General features: G+C 46.6%; 1 pseudogene; it reads left to right on the plus strand.

The window, feature by feature from the left end:
* The first annotated feature begins 212 nt into the window (after positions 1 to 212).
* On the plus strand, positions 213 to 363 carry LOC149342669 (U2 spliceosomal RNA; annotated as a pseudogene).
* Positions 364 to 8,061: the final 7,698 nt, after the last annotated feature.

Consider the following 8,061-nt stretch of genomic DNA (forward strand, 5'->3'; position numbering starts at 1 on the left):
GCCCACCAAGTCACCTCTATTTCCTTGTCACTAAAACCAAACACGGGAAACGTTCTTCAGAATCAAAATCTGGTTTGGTTTGGTTTATGGGGTTTAACGTCCCAAAGCGACTGAGGCTATCAGGGACGCCGTAGTGAAGGGCTGCGGAAATTTCAACCACCTGGGGTTCTTTAACGTGCACTGACGTCACGCAGTACACTGGCCTTTGAAATTTCGCTTCTCGGCCTTTTGGCTAAGATCAAAGTGTAAATTCAGAATCTACTAATTAACCTTATTCGATTTTTTTCCAGGACAAGACGCAAGCGACATCTTGCAAGCGCAGCAAAAAAAAATTACATCTAAATTTCGATAGCGGGTCGCCAAGGTGGTGCACTTGCCGTAGACAAATGTCGCTATCACTCCTGTTTGCCCAGTTTCAGGCGTGGTCTCCGTTTCACTCATCTAGAATTCCTGGTTCACTCAAGAAAAGAAAGCTGAATTCATTGGCATTGTACGCACATGTCGGTGGCGACGCTTACAAATAGTTTACCGCCCTTGCTTCTATGAGTCACACTCGCAAATTTCCTGCAGGCGCGCACAATAAATCGTCGTGGCCGCCAGCAGCAGCCATCTGTGTGCCTCGACAAAGTGGGCATTTCCGAGCGCCATTGTTTCAATCACTTTCCTTTAATTTCGCGATATCAGACAACTGAGTTTGTTCACGTGCTTAAGCAGTGCCTGCATAGGCTCTGCGAACCATAAAAATTGTACTTTAAGCATGCGGAGTAAGTTAGTAATTGATGGGTCTATGGTGAGCACACAGTCGCTACGCAGCTACTAATAACTAGCCGCTAAGTAAACGCCCAACCCGGTGGATGTAAGATGTAGAGTTAAACAAAAATAGAGTAGGATTGCGATTAATGAGCTTTATTCCAAAAAGGCCATTTGCGATTAATGAGCTTTATTCCAAAACGGCCCAGCGTGTGAAAGATTCTGACAGGTAATTTTTATTCACCTCAACAACTCCAACTCGAAACACAAAAGGTGGCTTATTGTGTTAGCTCAAACATAACAAGCCTTGCATATAAGAGCCAAACGCGTTCCAAACTCGCTATATATGCTTATATCTATGCGGTACATATCAGAACGAACTTTTCAGCTGGGGCCCAAACAAATTTCTCCTACGAAGCAGTCTTCTTAATTACGGCGCTTTTTACCAGCAGGTGAGAGTAAAACAGCAATGACGCTAATTATTTATAGCGATTATCCTGGGCACTAACACAGGCGCACAATTATCCATCTGTCCAGAATAGTATAGGCATTCATGCAGAAAAAGGCGCCGGTATGCATCGTTAAATATGGTAGATAACCAACTAAAATGAACAAAGGTACTTGTTCGTAATCCTCAATTATACTCCCGAGTAAAAACACTCGTCCAATGCCTGTGCGAAGAGTACTGGCCCGCTGTTTTAAGCATGAAATGCTTTTAGCCCCCGTTGTCGGCAGTGTGGTGACGCCACGCCGAGACCGAGAGCCATCATCCGGGTACTGAAATCCACTCATCCGGGCTCTGAAACGAGAACATCCGGGCACCGTACGAGACAACGAGATTTAACGAGACTCTCTAAGCCCTCCTACGCGATCGGCATGCAAGCGCCGGTTGGTCTCCAAAGGAGTCACAAAAAATAACTGCTGCCAGTGCCTTCTCAATATTTATCAAGATATCAATCGCTGTGCGTTTGATAATGCACGGAATTATAATTTCCGATTTCTAATAACGCGTGCAAAAAGCACATAAATGCCACGATACACTTCGTTGTCATACGTGATCTCTTAGGGGCTTCGCGCATCGAAGCAAAGCCGCGCAGGCGCACAGGGGCCCGGGGGAGAAGCGCTGCGTTCAAAGGGCAAGGCATCGCGCCGAACGGGTGGTGGTGTTCCTCCCTTCCATTACGGTGTGGTTCGGGTGTCCACCGAGATGGCAGAGAATTACTGTGCCATTTTCTTTCCTCAAGAAACCTTGCGTTCAAATGGCAAGGCATCGCGCTGAACAGGTGGTGGCGTTCCTCCCTTCCTGTACGGTGCGGTTCGGGTGTCCACCGAAATGACATTAGGCCCGTAAACATTTCATGCTCACTCTACTCTCGGTTACGGGAGAGGCAGAGATTTTTTGTTATTGTCTAATGGCTACCGAAAAATGTTTGCAGCAAAGTGTCGCTATTGTTACAGTGCAGTCTAGTAGCAAAAAAACTTTATCTGGAGGTCGTCTAAATTCCATGGAGCGACTGTGGCATCAGAGGTAAAAATGTGACGTACAGATGTAAGTAACAGCCCTTATGCGCTTGCGAATACGGATACTGGGGCGCTATGCTGAAAGGCCCGAGTTTGCTGAAGCTCGGAATCTTCCCGAGTTCTGGCGACGCCCTCAGATGAGTGAACTAATGGTAGCAAGACAAAATCCCACCCTCGTCACGCCTCCAGCTTCATTGGGTTATCTGTATATATTCCGTGCTTTATCATCACATCGGTGCCACCTCATGGGCTTCTTGGGCGGTCTACAAAGAACGGGTCGCGTGAGCCAACCGCCGGTGCACTTTTCATTTGTCTGTCGCTCCACCAAGTTCATTGCCTGTGCAATTCTGCAAACGAGGTTTGCTGAATTTTATAATGCACTTAGTACACCTTATAAGCATTTTATAGTGCGTAAGATTTGGATTTGAAGCGCTTTAGAGTGATTCATGCATTATTAAATTTTGCTTTGTACCGCGAGGGAACGCTACCAACGCTACATCATGTGCAACGCTGTGAAGGCTACGGAAGTAGTCCGCAAAAGAAAAATAAAGACAGGTGTATCACTCCGCGCTGTCCTTTTTCCCGCTCCCTTGTATCGGTCGGCCTTTGGGGCCTCACCGGGACAAAATGTGTTAAAGAGGGTAAGAAGAATGTGGGTAACGCCTTCAGCAAAAACTTTCTTCTTTCAGCTGCACACAGGTACCTTACCTGTTAAAAGCTGGTTACATGAAAGAGACATGTACGTCCCGTGGGGCACCCATTGCCTTCTGTGTAGGAAGGAGGAAACAATTGACCATGTTTTTGTCGACTGTAATAATGCAATCTTCTTTTGGGATGTTTTGCAGCGAACCATAAAGAAAGATTTGCCGCTCACTCCGCACAGCATTAGGTTTCTGCCTGTCGAAGACGATGGAGCTCCATATGACACCATTTTTCTACTTGGCTTGCATGCAGTGTGGCGTAGTGCCATGGCATATCGCCATTGCGACCCTGGAGCCAGATCTGTGTATCAATATTTTGTTGAGAGTGTCCTGAAAATTTACGATGTGTTAAAAGACCGAGGTTTTGACGAAGAAATTGTATCCCTTTTCCAGAATCTATCCCAACTGAAGAAGTTGGAATGGTCGCTGGAAGCGAGGAGTGCTGTAGCCATGTAAATATCCATGTAAATAGTCACATATGTTGTAATGCACTGTATTCCCACGCCTTTCAAGGCAATAAAGAAAAAAAAAGTTTCGTGGCTGTGTGGTCTAACGCGCCGCTCCGGAGAGTCGACAGGCAATGGGAGTGCGTGGGTTCAAATCCCGCATGGTTAAACTTCCTTTTTCGCAGATTTTTTTTCATCGCAAGTTGAATTTTGCGTGACTTGAATGAGAAAACTCGTTTTGTTCAGAATCGCTTGAATATTATGCCGTGTTCTGAAATGAACAGCATGCATCTGTTCATTTGATGCATACATCATACACCATACATCATGCATACACCACCTCGATATGGCCTGTTTTCCCGTGTTAAGTGTTAAATTTTGAACATAGTGTTGATTCCCACAGTGAAAGAAAATAGTACTGCCTCAAGAGTCAGCTTGGCTCGATTTTCCTGCTCTCCTAGAAGAGCAGAAGCTGTTCAGGCAGGATTTTCATGCAGCCAGGTAAAAAGAGTTCCAAGCTGTGGGAGTGTCAAGTAAGAATGCAGAAAAAGTTGTACAACTCTACGAAAAAATATTTCGAAAGAGGAAACAATAAATTAGACACGACAATAAAGAATGCTGACCCCGCAGTGTTTGCGAGAAATGGTTTATTCTGGAAACAACCAGTGGCATGGATCACAGTGCATACAAATTAAAGGACACGTGCAGTGGATGTACACCAACACACAATCAGTCAAGTGCTCCAAAACTAAAAAAAAAATGTGGAGCCATCGAACAACCCTACATGATAAAACGAAAACCTGACCAATGTACTAACAAAGACATGACTCGAAACAAATTCACACTCAACTGAGCAAGAGCCAGCTTGAAATCATTCACACCTCCGAAAAATTAAGGACAAAACATACAGTACTGGCTACCTCAACACTGGCACTGCATAACATGAGAAACGACCAGAGATTGACAGTAATGCAAGACAATACCAAACCAGGAATCCTTTTCAGGACATGAAGATCAGACACCCATACATACAATTCCCAACACTCACACACAAAATGAGGCCAATGCCTAGGGGTTTGGGAATGTTTGAACTTTTTGGACAGCATAATTGAATAAATATCTTTCCAGTTAGTCGAACGAATCAAACAGTATATGTTCAAAATTATTTTAAATGAATCCAATTTGCTCTCAAATTTTCAGATACTTTCCGAATAACTGACACAACGCTTCATTAAGCTCCACCGTATTTTTCTGCAATTAATCTTCCAAAAACTGCAGATATTGACGACGTGTACCAGTGTACGTATTCTAATTGGAAAAAGTACTATTTGCACTCCCTTAGAAATTCTACTTCTATACAGACACTATTAACACGACCACCTCACCACCTCAAGACTACAAGTTACTGCCCGATACAATTTGATGCAACGAATTGCAATGATGCAATGATTTGATGGAAATCTTGCAATTTCCTCGGTAGATTGATCGACACACACACCCACATGCACACATATTTCACATTTCCGCCCACACACGCACAAAGGTGATCACAGCAAGCCGATGAGTCCTCTCTCTTTATTCGGTAGCATGTGTATTACACATCAATTCGAAGTCAGACAAGTTCCTCGATGCCACTCAAGTCTTCATCACTGAAATCGGTGCTCGACTCATCAGAGAAGGAGTTGCACGAGTCAGAAATGCTGAAGACAACCGGCTCAATTTCAGCGTCAGCAATCATATCGCATTGCCATGCTTCAGCCTCAACTTTCTTCAGCCTCAACAACCGGAGGGCGCAGAGGACTTGCTCTTCGACCGAAAGCGTATGAGGCCCGGTACGCACTCTCCGCAGGCGTGGGTAGTCGCCTAACTCTTTACACAACCATCCTACCGATGTTTTGGACAGGCGAAAATGTCACTGGAATTCGTCGTCGGCCATGGCAGTAAACGGGTCCAGCCGGCCGTACTGACATTTGCCGTCAGAGGAAGCGATGACCCAGGCTGCTGCTGCTGCCGCCATGACGGTCCCGAGATGAATTCGGAGCACTTCACCGTTCACGAGTTTAGCTCCGAGTTCACCTGTCAATCAAAACCATTGTTCACGCCCCCGGCGTGCCGTACATAAATTATAGGCGTACGCGCTATGGGTGGGCCACTCCCAACATCCCTGCCGGCTGCAGGTATGCTACGCGGCTGTGCTGATTGCTGACAGACATCGACGATGTTGGCCATCGAAATATAACAGACAAAACGGACGTCATCGCTGATTAATCTAAGCACCTCTGCGAAGGACACGCAACATGGAGACAGCCGCCGATTTCTTCGCTCGCATACCGAGATTGCACAGCACTATAGCCTGTTGCAACCACGTAACACACAGCACAACGCCGACGGCGCGTCACACCTGCATGCAAGACGTCGAACACCGACCACGACGACGAAACGGTGCTTGGAGCACGTCGCACTCCAACAACATGGCCGTGCTTTCATCGGTGATAAAGCTCAGCATCAATGTGTCAAACACATCCGGGATCGACAAACGGTCGCTGCTCTAAACCCAGTGCAATAAAGAGTTTGTAATTTCCAGCACGCAAGCACTGCGTACTTCACAACCGTAACACCTTTCTCTGTTCCATTAGTCCGATTCCATTATTAGAAACAGGATTCCTCACTGGCCCGAACGATATTATTGCGATGCTACTGCAGTATACAACGGCGGTCGACGTTAGTGACAAAACCAGTCCGCAAAACCTTGAAGTGCGCGACGTAAACAAATACTACGCAGATACGCGCGCCACCACATTCACAGCTTTTAGTCAGCGTCTGATGACATAGGATGAGTTGTGTCGCTGGGTAGCACGCTCTTCGCATCCGCAGTGCACTAAAGAGGCGTCACACAGAACAGGCATACGTAATGAATTAATGAATACAGCCAAACAGCAATTTTTTCTCACACCGCATCACAGCCGCTCGCACGGCCAATTTCTACCGCCGAGATTCGCCAAGAGCGTACTAAAAGCAATGGTTGGCCATAGCGGGGTGCGGCAGTGGCCGTAGCAGCGGAGAACTCCACCTGAGGTCACTGCAGAGAGCAGCAGTGACGCGGGGGGTGCAGTGCAGCTCAGTTTTTTGCTGTTGTGTATTATGCAAGCCAGATGATGCATGACTGTTATATTTTGATATACGACGCAATAAAATATATTATGGCAATGGCCGAAAAATAAGAGAGATTCAGCGTGTGTAGTTGCCCAGTCTTTCCAGTCGAAGGGAGCGCTACCGGCGGCGTGTCAGCGCAGGAGCTCTCGTTTTCGGCACGGTGCGCTGCCGCTCTAGTTCGTATGCAAGCCACGCTGCAAGCAATGGCCTCACTATCGCCACTAGCGGCAGAAAGTGTCAAATGTTTGTTAATTTCCTAAAGCTATGCTTTTCAACAACGTTTTATTGGATTCAGATTTTAAAATAAATTTGGAAATGAACAAAATGTTCATAATATTATCTGTTGCCTTTTAACGTATTCGAGAGAAGAGAAAGGGTTGATAGAAGAGTGCACCCAGTGCGCACTGTTCGTCTTCGGAAATGGAGAGACAGATACAGCCTGAAAGAGAAGACGCGCCTTTGACGCGCCCGAAAAGGCGTGTCAAACAGCTCGCGGCGAGTGTGCAGATAGATAGCAGAGAAGTCACGATTTCGCGATTGCTGACATGGCGCTGATAACTTCAGGTAGCGCTGCGGCCTGGTATTGTTCAGTGTATTGTGTTTGAAGTGTGAAACAGGCGCGCAGGGTGCGCTTGTATCACCTTTACGTGGCTTTATCTCTACATTTTATTGTCCGCTGCCTGCGCACGTTCCGCGCTATCTTCGTTCACTGACTGCCGTCATCGCAAACTCAGATGAAACTCGGGCGAGCGCCAAACTCGGGCCTTCCGGCATAGCGCCCCTGCACTCCTTCTTTCCGCTGTCACCTCGAAAAGGTACCATCGTCGCAGCAGCGTCATCATCTGTGCCTAGGCCGCTGTGTCAAGATTTCGTTGGGCAATTGTGCCACCAGCTACGGACCGCTCAGCGCCTGCGGAGCTGGTTGCATATTAAAGGGAAGCTCGAATGTTTTTCGGAGAATTCAAAGTTATTTAAGAATTCTGATGTACAGAGATTCTACAAAAAGCATGCAAAGTATTTTTGGACTAGCATCTAAAATGGTGACGCAATCTTCGGTTAAAACCACTTCTCCTCACGGCGCTAGGGAATTGCGAGGAAACCCGTAGTGACGTCATTATCCCCAAAAATTCAGGTGTCCGCTGCCTTCGCCTGCATACTGCTGTGCGTCGTCCGATGCAAGCAAACAATACTTTGTGAACTTCACCTTCGATTGTGTTGGTTTTCTTCCATGCAACAACTGTTTATTCGGTGGAAACGTAGCGCCGTCGTAAGTGACGTCATTATCGGGGCATCTGCCTGTCGCTGTGCACTGCAGAGAAGCCTCAACGCCGACGCCACTTAATTCGACGATTACGCCACCATTTCAAATGCTAGGACAAAACATTTCGCAGGCATTAACTGAATGTTTCACACATTCGGTCCTTTCAAACTCATCGAATTCTTGAACCCTTTCAGCTGCCCTTTAAGAATACTTCACGTACTATGGTTCA

Source organism: Amblyomma mixtum, chromosome 5 (genome assembly GCF_055824585.1).
Source record: "Amblyomma mixtum isolate Tamu chromosome 5, ASM5582458v1, whole genome shotgun sequence".
In the NCBI taxonomy this organism is placed as follows: Eukaryota; Metazoa; Arthropoda; class Arachnida; order Ixodida; family Ixodidae; genus Amblyomma; species Amblyomma mixtum.